The 12,989-nt window shown below is 47.9% G+C and overlaps 1 protein-coding gene across 2 annotated transcripts in view; it reads right to left on the reverse strand.

The window, feature by feature from the left end:
- Positions 1-12,989, reverse strand: part of ZNRF3 (zinc and ring finger 3) — a 168,265-nt gene that overhangs the window by 130,992 nt on the left and 24,284 nt on the right. The window lies entirely within an intron of this gene.

The raw sequence follows: 12,989 nt of genomic DNA on the forward strand, positions 1-12,989 counted from the left end.
TCGGCTCCACATAAATATTCATTAAATGTGAAAACCTATGGTGATGCAATGTTGAGACTGCAAATTTAAACACAAGAGTCAGGAAGTGCAAAAATTACCACTGCCACTGGAACCTGAATCACCCAGACGGCACATTTAATGCCAAGCAAGTTTGTGTGTGTCCTAGAGACTTAAACCCAGTAACACCAAAGCTTCAGAACTACACGTTGGCTGTTCACTCAACTCCCTGGGTGAGGCTGATGCTTACCTGAGGGCCTCGGAACATTTCTGGAGTGGACATGCCGTGAAAAGGCGTGACTAGCCTCCAGGACGAGTGAAATATAACATGTCACAGATAGACTCTGAACTATTTCTGAAGGTCCCAGCACCCATATAATAGCCACTGTTCCACAAAAAACAATAACCGAAAAACCTCAACATGCCAACATGTACACAACAAAGCAATAACTTAATAATTCCCAAATGTGTACGGTGGGCTGCTTAAAGACTAGAAAGTCATATTCTTTAAACTGAAACTCTAATTCCTTCCACTCATAGTCCGCTGGCCTCTTTAACATTTATATTTTGCATATTTGTCTGTGCTGGGTCTTAGTTGCAGCACTCAGGATCTTTGATCTTCATTGCAGCATGTGAACTCTTCATCGCAGCATGTGGGATCTAGCTTCCTGACCAGGGATTGAACCCGGGGCCCCTGTATTGGGAACATGGAGTCTTAGCCAGTGGACCACCAGGGAAGTAGTCTCTGCTGGTCTCTTTAGAGTACTACTGTCGTCCTTTAAAACTGCTTCCCGGACTTCCCTGCTGGGACAGTGGATAGGAGTCCACCTGCCAATGCAGGGCCCGTGGGTTCGATCCCTGGTCTGGGAAGATTCGACATGCCACGGAGCAACTAAGCCTGTGGGCTGCCACTACTGAGCCTGCATTCTAGAGCCCAGGCTCCGCAACCAGAAAAGCCAGGGCAGGGGGCTTCCCTGGCGGTTCAGTGGTAAAGAGTCCGCCTGCCAATGCAAGAGACACAGCTTCGAGCCCTGGTCCGGAAAGATCCCACGTGCCTCAGAGCAGCTGAGCCCGCGGGCCACAGCTGTCCAATCTGTGCTTTAGAGCCCGGGAGCTGCAACTACTGCGGCCCGTGTGCACCAGGGCCTGCGCCCCAGAGCAGGAGAGGCCACTGCAAGGAGAAGCCCAAGCACCGAAACTAGAGTAGCCCCCACTCCCCGCAACGAGAGAAAAACCCGTGCAGCAGTGAGACCCAGCGCAGCCGGGGAATAAAGAAAGAAAGAAAATACTTCTAAGGAAAGAGAAGCCACAGAAATGAGAAGTATAACTTCTCACTGCAACTAGAGAGTAGCCCCCGCTTGCCCCGACTAGAGAAAGCCCGTGTACAGCAACAAAGACGGTGCAAACAAAAATTAAAATATAAATTTTAACAAGTGAAATAAAGCTGCTTTCCGTCCAGCACCTAAACACAGCCTCAGCCAGAACTTCCAAGGCCAGAGGTGGGGTGGTGTGTGGGGAGAAGAGAGTTGAGAAACCAACATGGTACAAACTTAAGTTAAGAGCGGGTCCTTCCGGGACGACATATAACTTTTACTATTTCCCAAAACACCAGCTTTCTAAGTGACACCAAAATATTGCACGTTTTTTAAAAGAAACATACTCCCTAAAAGTCTAGGCTGAGATGTCTCTTGTCCAGCATGCTCTGAACACTGCACCCAGGCTGCCTAGCCAGCTGGGAAGGAGTTAGATGGTGCTACGGCCTTATCCCACATCCTTTTTCCAGGCCCAGTGAACAGAAGCAAGGGGAAATTATTTTGAGAGTCTGGTCCACCCCAACTATTTGGAATAGCCCTAGGACACACCCACATCTTGTGAGCGGTTTCTCCAATCACAGAAAGCTCTCCCTCAAAAAGCCAAGTCTTTTCTCTTTTTTTGGCCCCACTAACATCTCCACCTCTACCCTACCCCTAAGTATCATAATCTAGAAGAATTTCAGTTCAGTAAATATTTAAGAGCTTTACTGCAGGGCAACAGAGGGGGTGAGGAAGTCACAAACCCTCTCTGCTGGGAGCCGTGACTCTGTGGGGAAAAAGAAGTAGTAAGGAATGGAAGAGCAACTGAGAAGTGAAGAATGGAGTGCTTGGGCAGAAGGGGCCCACCAGCAGAACTTGGGGATGCCTGACGGCGACGGCTGCAAGTGTGACCACAGGTGAAAGCACTAGGGAGACGGGGAAGTGGAGCAGGGGGCAAAGGTGGGGGTTGGGAACGTGCGAGCCGCAGAAAGGTATCCCTGCGGAAGGTCACAGAGTGAGGGAAGCCCAGGACCCATTCGGGAAATAAAAGCAGGAACACCTAGGACACAGGCCCGGGTCCCAGGCCAGCTCTGCGCTCAGCAAACAACGGGATGGCGCTGAAAGATTCTGATGGAGGGAATGACAAGATCAGCGGTTACTTGGGAAAGATGAAGCTGGTGTGGAGGGGAAGAGCTGCTCGGGGGAGACAGACGGAGGCAGGGAGATGCTGAGGCCGCATCTGATGAGGTGAAGGGGCAAGGTCAGCGGGGAGGGAGCAAGGATACGATGTCCTCTGACTCCTTTCCTCTGACTCGGCCACAAGCTACCTCGATTTACATTTTGCAAATGGCTTTGCAAGTCACGCTTGCAACATTCTTTACATGCCATTAGACGCCTGCCTACCACCTACTCCAAGACTGAGGCACTTTCTGAAATGATGCCAAGCCTCCGGGTACCCAGTGGTGGTTCCAAAAATCGCATAAAGGTGCTGAACACACAAATGTCGAAGGCGCTTAAGTAACATTAGGTACAAAGAAACGCCTTCGACGTTGAGTGTGGGACAAGCCTTGGCAGCTGGGACAACCTGAATGGCAGATGGCCCTCTGGGCAGAATCCAGGAAAGGCGCGCTGAGCTGGGAGGACGAAACCAGGAATACGGGTGAAAGTTCAAGGCGGGGGGGTACCCTAAAAGTGTGCGGAAAATTTGCTGGAACCCGAGCATCAGAAAAGGATGCTGCTCCAGGGAGACCAGCACCTGGGCCGATGAGACCCGAGTTCTAACCCCAGCTCCTCCTGCCACCAAAGGCAGAGGCCCTTGCCCACAGCACCCTCTCTGTAAAAGGAGATCACGGCCATGGCATTTCAGGGTGCCCTCGAGGTCAAGCAGGAGCTCTTATAGTCAAAAGAAACCAAGGAGCAAAAAGAGAGAATGGACAGAGATGGTGATGAAGGTGTGAGCCAAATGGCTCCAGGGAACAGAAGCACCTTGTCAGCTGAGAACACTCTGGTCAGGGGGGACCTCCCTCATGGCCCAGCGGCGAAGACTCTGTGCTCCACTGCAAGGGGTGCAGGTTCGATCCCTGGTCAGGGAACTAAGATCCCTCATGCCACGCGGGGCAGCCAAAAAAAAAGCTCTGGTCATGCCAGGACTGCCACGGCCCTCCCTGGTAGCAGAACTTGAGGCTCACAGGGTGCAGTGAAGTGTCATAAAGTCACTAACGGCCTGGCCTTCTGACACACAGATGGCAGGGGAAAGACCACAGAGACTTGCCAAGCGCAACTTAAAAGCTTTCGGCTCCAGAACTCCCAGCGAGAGAAAGGATGGCAAATCACTGCCCACGGGGGCCACGGGTGCTGGTAGGCACAGGATCGTTACTCGTGACCGCCGCAAGCTGCCACAATGCAAGGGAAGCTTGTAGACCGGGGGCCTGCACCCCCTCTGAAGAGGGCAGCTGCTGTCTCACTGGAGCAGGCTGTCGCCACTTGGGAATGTGGACCCGATGCTGCCAGATCTCTTCATTTTTCGAGAAGAGCCAAAGCTCCAGATTTTTATGTAAAACTGCTAGATTTTTAACAGGGATCAAAAGAAACAGCAGGAAGCCGTTTTCCCACCCGTGGGCCTGCTGTTGAGGGGCGCCCTGATGGCCTTGGAGCTCGGCTCTAATGCACCTGTGCCGACCACACGCTGACATCTGTGCCACTAGGAACGAGGGGACAGGGACAGAGGCGGGCAGAGAACATCCCAGGCAGAAGCACCCTCCTGGGCCGCAATCTGCTGCCACCGGCTGTGCCCACCACAAGGTGGTCCCTTCCGTGAGGTCTTCTCTAGGCCTCAGAGCGTGGCCATCTGCCTGGCCAGACACTGTGTCCCTGCCCTGAGCCCTAGGGCGCCTGCTCCTGGATCGGGCTCAGACACACCCGCAGGGGAGGGACGCAGAAACCACGCCAGGCACCTTCCCTTTGATGCTGACAGTCGTATCTCAGATCCTCGTGGCAGAGGGGGAAAGCCAGTATTTTACCACTTGCTAAGTGACAGGAATACACAGGGCTTCCCTGAGGCTCAGGTGGTAAAGAATCTGCCTTCAATGCAGGAGACCTGGGTTCGATTCCTGGGTGGGGAAGATCCCCTGGAGAAGGAAATGGCAGCCCACTCCATTATTCTTGCCTGGAGAATCCCATGGACAGAGAAGCCTGGTGGGCTACACTCCATAGGGTCGCAAAGAGTCCGACACAACTGAGTGACTAACACACGTACAGGAATACACAGGCTTTCACTTTTGTGAAGTTGTTTTTCAATGGGTTGTTGTTCAGTTGCTCAGTCATGTCTGACTCTTTGCGATCCCATGAACTGCAACATGCCAGGCTTCCCTGTCCTTCACAATCTCCCGGAGCTTGCTCAAACTCACGTCCATTTAGTTGGTGATGCCATCCAACCATCCCATCCTCTGTAGTCCCCTTCTCCTCCTGCCTTCAATGGGTACGTTTGTTTTGTTTTTTAAGAAACTACCCATTGTGAGTGGGGGTGCATGGAAACACATATGCCAACCTGGCTGGGGAATATAAACTAGCCCTGCTCTTTTGCAGGGGGACCTGATAACACACAACAGGAGCAGGGAAAGTGTTTATACCTCTCCACACAGGGGCCCCAATCCTAGAACTTGAGTCTGTGAAAATAATCAAGGGATAGAGAAAAAACTCCCCAGAGCATCACTTATAATAATGGAAAACAAGACACTAAAAGTGTTTTGGAATATTTATTAGTAAGAGGGAAATACTTAAGGTACACAAAGGGTCATTAACACTATATAGTGTTTTTTCCAATTTTCTTAAAAATCTAAGTGCATAGGAAAAAAAAAAAGGAAAGGAAAGCTATCCCAAATCACAAAAGGTTAACAGAGGTTACGTGGAGGCAGTGGGACTGATTTTCTTTTTCATACTTTTATTTTCTAATTATTCTACAATAAACATGTATTATTTTTATAATTAGGGAAAAAATTACAGATGATCTGTTTTTTTAAAGGGAAATGTTGGCCCTGACGAGAGGTAATGTAAAATGAATCTATTCTAGCCTCTTTGCCCAAATCGTATCTAAATATACCCAGGTCCTCAAGCAAGCAGGTCTCAAGGTCTATCTTCAAATGACCCAACTTTGAGCCCAGGTCTGTGGCCCTGAGACGCTTACTTGTACTCTGTGAAGCTTCCCAGTTTCCTCTGAGAAGTGCAGGTAATAAAACGGCCCACCGTGCACGGGAGAAATCATGAAAATGACACCTGCACATCACAAACTGCATGGTGGGTGCACAAAGCTGTTTCTTCTCTAGGCTGTGTCCACGGCAGGAACTCAATGTCTGCTGACAAGTTAGCGTACTCGGTTTAAGTTAAAAAAAAAAAAAAAAAAAATCAAGTTTAAACTCTTACAGCACCGAAGGGTTACATGCACCTGATCGAGCACCACTCTTAACTTATTTTAAAAATGCAGCAGCTTCTGCACCAGGAGACCAGAAGCTCCCATTCCAACATACATTTCCCTGTGAAACTTCTAGAATCAACAGAGTCTGTCTTCACCAAATCAACTCTACACACTGAATTTCTAAACAACCATATCACACTGGCTGCTGGGGCCAGAAGGGGGTTAATGTCAAGTCTTACCACAGATCTGAAGGGTAATAAAAATAAAACCCTCTCCCTTGAACCGCAACAGGCCGGCTGACCTCATTCTCTTCACACTATCGTGAGTCAACAGAGCCACTCAAAGTCAGAATTTCAAACATCTCATTCAAGCATCAGATGGAACAAAGACCCTCTACTCTTTACAGCCTCCCCGTCCTGTTTGGCAGGTATAAAGGCACCTCTCTGCAGAGGGGTTATCAGCTTTTAACCTCAAAGGTAGGTAAAAACAAAACAAAACAAACAAAAAAATGAGCAGGAAAGGGCCAAAAGGCACGAATCCACGTACTGTGTCATTACGCAGAGGAGCCTCTTCAGATCGGGCTGCCCAGGCCCACCTGTCACACCTGGGCCAGGTGCACCCCCGGAGAGGACCCGTGGTCAGCACGCCGCCGCCCCCTGCGCTCGGCCGCCTGCGGGCAGGACCAGCGCCCCCCTCGCCCCCACCTGCTGCCTCGCCCCGCACAGGGTCAGCGGCACAGAAAGTAGCAGTGAATGCCAGCCCACTGCCAGAATGCAGACCCACGGGAGGTTTTAATGGCCAGGAGGACAGGATGAGCAGAGGGAAGCCACAGCTTCAGGTTCTGACCATCTTTGAAATCAAATTTCAGATCACAGGGAACGCGCAGAGTGTGCAAATAAAGGAAGAAAGGCGATGAACACGGGACGGGGCCTCTTTGAGGAAAGCCACACAGGCTATGAAAGGGCTCTGAAAAGCCAGTACAGGAAGGAGGTGTGTCTCACTCCAGAGATCTCTCTAAATGCCAGAGCGCCACAGCCATTCCAACTTCCCTGGAGCCAGAAAACAACGGACATGCCATCAAGAGACAGTGGTGTACTTCAAGTCACTGGTCCCTCTTCCCAACCTTGGCGGATTAGCTCTTCATGGAAAAAAACAAGGTAGAATGAGACTGTGTGATTGAAAAAAGAAAGAGTAAAGGGGAAGAAAGGAAGAAGGGAGGGAAGGAGGAGAAAAATCTCTAAGGGCAGAGGGTTTTCTCACTTGAAGTTACCAGTTCATCTCTTGGTCCATCAGTCTGGGTTTATACGGACTCTAAATTCCACCATCAGTTCCCATCATCTCATCCCAAGAAGAAGAAAGTGCCAAGTGAAGCAGTCTTGTGAAAACAGAAATGGCTGGGAATCACACAGAGCTGGGTTTTAATCTGAGCCCTGCAACTGACCTGCTCAGCATCTTCCACACGCGACCTTAGCTCTCTGAGCTTAGCTTCCTCATCTGAAAACCTGGGGCATCCCGTTTCCCTAGTCCACCGAGTATAAGTTCAGGTGCTGTACCCATGCCTGGTGTCCAGGAAACATGGGGTCATGACCACCTATTTTTAAGAGCTCTGACAGAGGAAGATTGGGTGAAAGCTCTAAATTAAAGGAGAAAAGCAGCCACTTACACCCGAGATGCAGCTTTACAAGACCTGGCTTTCCCCAATCAGACACCTGATCACTAAGCTCACTTCTGAGTCGGCTCTCCCTGGCGCACTCGGCCAAGGTACAGCTGAGGATGACAGAAGGGCCCAGACCCGGGAGCCGGGAGCCCCAAACAGTTCTCCAGGGTTATCTCAACCTCACCACGTGGTGCTGGCCCTTCACTTCTCTGGACCTCAGCCTCCTCATCTGACACATTAAAGGGTCGAGTCTGGGTCTTCGGATTATCGAGATGGATTTAAACGTCCTTTTTGTCATGAACTGCGAATCCGCATTCTCCAGACTTGTGCGATGCCATCAAAAAGCAGTTTCCATATGACATAATATTCAGGGTAATGATAATCCTGAATACCAAACTTTTACAGTTATGCTCAGGGACACTAGGGCCTGGCCATGAACTGTTCTTCATGTGTCTGTCCATCCCTAACAGCTGTCCACATTAGGCCTCTCTCAATAATCAGTGTTTTATCATGAAAAGAATGTCCTCAGACTTTCATAACGCCAGATACCCTACCGGGAACACACATGCACACACACGTGTGTCACTGTCACACAGCCTGGTGTTACAGCAGCAGTGGTTCCAACCAGAACCATTCTTTCCATCTAATCAAGCAAGTTTCTGTAAGCAACAACCAAAAAGGAAAGCTGATCCCAGAATGTATTAGCCAAAGCAAATGAAGTGGTTCTCATCAATTCTCATAAAGATCCACTGCCCGCCTGGTGTCCACCCTGAATCCATCATTCATTCACTGAATACTGAGTGTCTGATAAGCAGCAGGCACTGGGGACCAGGGATGAACAAAAACAAACAGGCCTGTGTCCAGGTCCACAGAGAAGCAATGAGGGATTGCTCTCAAGGTGTTTCAACATCGATGGATGCTCCATTTCATTTCCCAGTGAATACTGAAAAGACACACACACCTGCAGTCCACACTCCCACACTCTGCATTCAGAGCCTCATCTTCTTGCCTTTCACCATCTAAATGCAGAAAATTCTTTTTTTAATTGAAGTATAATTGACTAAAAACATTATGTTAATTCCAGGTATACAACATAGTGATTTGATATTAAATGCAGAAAATTCTTGGAGTATCTACCTTCTCATTTCTCCTAAGGATAATGCATTTCACTATTAGAGATAGATGAACTGGAGAGAAATTCATCCATTAGAGATAAAGGATGCCTTCAGGACTAAGGGCTCCACTGTGTGTGGAGACCCAGTCAGGAAGAATTATCACTTTTCCACACAGATCTAAAGGAACAGCAATACAGTATCTGGTACAGAACAGGGCTTGAGTAGAAATCCATCAAGTGAACACGCTCGACAGAGACACATAAACCTGTAGACTTCTCAATGACTCTTGCTAGCCTGAGCCTCACATCACTGCCTTCAAATCCCCAGGGATGGATGACTTGATGACGAGTACTGGAGGACTGCTTCTCTTTTTCTTCGTGGATAGGAGGAGCATCAGAGAACCCACCTTGGGGAAAAATTACACATCTTCTCAGGAAAATAGAAGTGCACATGCACAGGATTGTATGCATAATTTCAGGGGTTCACAGGCCATCTCTGGAAGTCTGTGACCCTCAGGTTAAGAACCACTATTCTAGACTGTTAAAAATTAGACTTGAACAAACGTCAGGACCTAACCAGCCAACTCCTATTTATTTAACAGTAATAGGAACAAAGGGGCCAGACAGACCTGGGTTTCAACCCAAGTTTTATCATTTGCTAGCTGTGTGAGTTTGCAGAAGTCAAATAGCCTCTCTCAGCCTCAGTTCCCTCATCTGTCAAATGGGTCAACAACAGTTGCTGATTCCATGTTAAAGACTGGGATGAGCAAACACATGACGAGCTTGGCATAGTGCCCTATACAAAATAAATGCTCTTAAAGAGAAGCCATCATCACCCTCTCTAGTCCACGGGCTGCACACTTACCCCTCACTCCTGTCTTCATCTCCATTCAGAGCTGTGTTAGTAACTCCCATGGCATTTCAGGGAACGAGACAGAAAGTAAGAGCCCCTAAAGAATTCACGAGGTCACAAAACACAGCCCTGATGTCTTCCCCTAAATCAAATGCTTGGTTTTAACCTATGAAGGCCCTTCTGACAAGACAGTCAGCAATCCCTTTTTGTGTAAATCCAGGTCAGCTGTCAGCACGCAATTGTTCTATTAGGTCAAGTCAATTTTTAGAGAGGCAGGCCTGTTAAGTTAACTTAAAATGGAGATGAAAAGAAAGTGTTTGATCAAATGTTAAACTGCAGAAACACACTGACAGGGAGACAAGGCAGAGGAATTAGTTTCCTAAAATTATTCTCTCTGATACCCTTAGCTAACATTAGCTATTTAAGGACCTCACTCAAGCCTTTCTGACCCACCACTCTGCTCTCCTCCCAGCCCTCGTGGCTAAAGGCCCTGGCTTAGTTATTAAATGTTCTCAGCAAGCTCTGTTTTCAAGACCATTCAACACTTAATCCACGATCCAGAGGCTGATTTTAAAGTTACACAAAACCTACCATTCAGATTTCTCCTACAAATGAATTTCTCAAGCGGTTCTAAATATTTGACTTCAAGGGGTGGGGCGTGGGGGTGGGGGGGTGGAGATGCATTTCCATTTAAAACAATCTTTCACCTCTAGCTATGCAAATTTTCTTTGTTTGCTTAACCAATTCACTTACCACTAGCCAGTGTTTAATTGGGTCTTTATTTAACATCACTAACCATGTGAGCTGAACAGCCAAAGTCTGAAACTTTCAGATAATGATCTCATTAATAGCAACAAATTGGTTCAAAGATGAAATATGTATCAATACCTCTAAGAACTCTTTAAAGTTCCACACTTCAGAACTAAAGGAGAAGTGTAATTACTTCCTTCAGCCTTCACACTGTATGCTTGACACAAACAAACAGGCTGTAATGCTGCATGAATAAATAAGATAATAACAGTCGTGAATAGCACTTCATAGCCGCATATTGTTTCCACAACTTTCAAAGACAAAGATGTCAAAAAAAAAAAGAAAGAAAGAAAGAGGGTCTCTCTTCTTTCAGAGCACAGTGATGACCTTGGGAAAGTTATTTAAGCCTAAAATGCACAAGGAGAAAATCAACACTCTTAGTGACGAATCCCAAGATTTGAATTTCCCTCTCTCTCTCTCTGTATGTCTTTCTCACTCCCTCTCTCTTTCACTCACACACACACACACCCTTCTTTACCAGGCCTCCACCTACCCCAACCCATGCAGATGAATGAACAGGTATTCTAATTAGAGGTATCTGGGCAAACCAGACTGTGATAAGGTATCTACTCTATAAACAGACACAGACACATACTTTTATTGCATACAATACAGAGGGGACAAAAAAATCAGTGATACAAACCAATTTCCTATCTTAGAATTCTTAAAGGAAAGAGTCTCTCAGACAGGTTCTTTTCTCCCCTAAAGCATGAAAAACAGTGCTACAGAATCCCACGGCAACAAAACCAGTGCTGTAAGCGCTACGATTTAGGTTTAGTTAAAGGAAAATGAACTCAGCTCCAAAGACCATAAAATATTAAGTAGCAAATTATGCAAGAGTTTTTTTTTTAAGATAGTAAATAGAAGGAGGCTTGAAAAGTTCAACAAGGGCACTTAGAAAATCTGATTAATCTGAAGCTGAAGAAACAACCAAGTTGTTTCTTCTATATTCTCATTTCTCACGCAAGAAGTGACATTCTCTCGGCAGTCCTAAAACATCGGCTTCCCTTACAAAAACTTTCTTCGGGGCTGACAGGGGCCACACTAGTTCCTTCACTCAGGAGTATTCCAAGAACTAATAAAAGCATGCCAGCCTCTGTACACACACAGCCCTGGAAGCCACGCCGAGGTCCTTCTGTGCACACAGGTTCAGCAAGTAGGCCTAACAATAAAGTTATCAAAGATGTAGAGAACACTAAGAAATGACTATTCAGACAGCTCAGACAAACTCACCAGTGTTACTGCAGTTATAAGGGAATTAGGACACTTATTAGTGATTGCTTAACAGGTAAACTTATTAAATACCATTTAAGTCATTTTTCTTTACTTAGCAGTTGTTGACTTTTTTTTTTTTTTTGGCAAGGCTAATGGACTACAAAGGAGTTAGATAAGCACTTCAAAAAGTTTCAAAAGAGAATAGATTCCTTCTGCCAAATTCACACAGTATCGCCCCACTCGCAAGGATAAAATAGTTACAAATGGTGTGTTTAAACTGCTAATTTTGTATTAAATGGTGAACCCAAGATTATCTCCAAAGCACTGCACTACTCATAATGGATAGCTCGCCAGACAACCTACCAGGGAGAAAGAGTACAAGTTAAAACACTGCAGATAAAAATCGCAAACTTCAACAAAAGTCTCTTCAAAAAGTGAAGTGCCATGATTAAAACATCTTTTCTCTTAGAAAGCTGTAAATCAAACATTTCTACAGGCATCAGGCCACAGTGAAAGCCTCAAAGAGAAACAAGAAGTCACAAGGAGCAGGCATTAAGATTCAAACTGTGCTTGAAGGCTGCAACTGAAAGGCTGCAGGAATCTTCAGCAGACCGTGGTCTCTAAAGCTTATAAATTAAAGACTATAATTATAACATTATCCCCCTAAAAAGTCCAAAAGCTTTTAACATATGTGTAGTCACACAACTCAAACAACCTGTGTTTTTCCCCTTCTATCGGTCCTGCAGAAGTCTGAGATGGGGACTAAGGACACACCTCTAAGGGCCAAGCCGCACTGCCCCCTGCCCTAACCCTGCAGCGTTTTCAGTCTGCACCAAGGGAGGGGAAATGAAAGGCTGCTTGCAGTTAATTCCATTCAGTCCCCCGCGCTTCATTCATAACTCATCCAAGAGTAAAGCGCACAAGGCCTCAAAGCTTGGAGCCCCTGCAGCCACCCCCTCACCCGCAAAAGGTCCAAAGACAAGCCAACCACTGCAAATCACTCCCATCCCAGGCACGCATATTCACCGCGGTAAGTGCGCTGGCTGTCTACTACTAAGATGATAAAATCACAGCCAAGGAAGCAGGAAGGCATCTACCCAGTTCACCATCTGCAGAGGATTGGGCTCAGAGTCCCTCCTCCACAGAGCGGGGGTCTGCTTAAAGCTCGCTCTCCACTCCCCCTCCCCGCCCCCCCCCCCCCCGCCCCACTCCGCCAGCTTCCTTTGGAATGCACACCCCTTTCATTCGGAGCAAGGTGGAGGCCCTGTCAGTAAGCGACCCTTCTCCCGAGGTGCAGGCCCTCTGCACTAGTCCTTGGCCGAGAAGCGGGCAGGCTGCCTCCCTCCCACCCTCTCTGTAATCTGAGGCACGCAGCGAGGACTGCTGCTCCGGCCACTCCGGGGCACCCGCGATCCCCACTCTTCCGCCAGCTCCCGCTGCCTCTCCTCCTGCGGCTGCTGGTCCAGCGCCCCCGCGGGAGGGTGGGCGCCCAGGTGAGGCTGGCGGCAGGTTCCGGGGGAGCCCCTCGGACAAGCCTGGCTGCTCCCTCAAAGAACCTGCACGGGTGGGAGGGCACAGCCTGCGACCTGGAACGAGCCACCCCATCCTTCATCACTTGTCTCGCCGAAGTTGGCATTCAA

Source organism: Dama dama, chromosome 5 (genome assembly GCF_033118175.1).
Source record: "Dama dama isolate Ldn47 chromosome 5, ASM3311817v1, whole genome shotgun sequence".
Classification (NCBI taxonomy): Eukaryota; Metazoa; Chordata; class Mammalia; order Artiodactyla; family Cervidae; genus Dama; species Dama dama.